Genomic DNA, 961 nt, shown 5'->3' with positions numbered 1-961 from the left:
GTGTATTTTTACTCTACAACATTTTTAGACCACACCAATAATTTATAAAGGGCTTCAGGCTGAGGATAGACAAGGCACCATGGGACTTGAGCACCAGTCCTATTTAGTATGCCTCCCATTATGCCACACATACCAGGCAGGATGTGTTGGTATTTTGGGAATGGAGATGAGAACCCAATTGCGCCCTACTCGCCTGTGTAGGCAAATTGTTTCAAGATTCCGTCTTTATTAAACATGGCTTATTTGACAGTAAAAGTTACAGTTAACAGTTGTGCTTTATAATTAATCTATCAGGACCATTTGTTTTGCGCTCATTCCCTCTATAGTAAACAGTGAAAACTTATATAGTTCCCAAATAGTTCAGAACCTGTTGCCTAAAATTAGTCAGCAAAATTCATATTTTGGCACTGTAATAAAAATTCCTAGATCTTTCAAATGGGGTAAGTACCCAGAAATCTCAACAAAGTTATTTTTAGACTAAGTTATCATGCTACTTTAGCTATTTTCACCATTAGTGGCAATGCATAGGGAGTACATGTGCACCCCCTGAGAACGCCAGTGCACCCCGTCAGGCCATGCTCCCCATTTAGCCAGTGGGCAGGGGGGCAGGCACCGGCTGGGGAGCAGGGTTGCCAGCAAAAGCGGCTGTGTCGCTTCCGAAAGCGGTGTGGCTGCTTCTTGGTGAGTGTGATCAGGGGTGGGGAACCACCCAGTCAGCAGGATTGGCTGCCAGGGACCCCTCTCTCCCCCCAGTCAGTGTGATGGGTCACCGGGGGACACTCTCGCCCAGTTGTTGACTGGTGTTGGGGGGGGGCACGTGCCCCCCCCGATTCAAGAGGCACCAGTCATCCATGTTCACCATGCAGTGATTACTGATATTAATTTGATAAGACAGCAGTGACTTCTGTAATAGTTTCTGGTGCTAAAACTTGAAGTTTGGCACAGAAGAGATAACATGGAA

This window comes from Alligator mississippiensis, chromosome 3 (assembly GCF_030867095.1).
Source record: "Alligator mississippiensis isolate rAllMis1 chromosome 3, rAllMis1, whole genome shotgun sequence".
Lineage (NCBI taxonomy): Eukaryota > Metazoa > Chordata > Crocodylia > Alligatoridae > Alligator > Alligator mississippiensis.
This window is presented reverse-complemented; position numbering follows the sequence as displayed.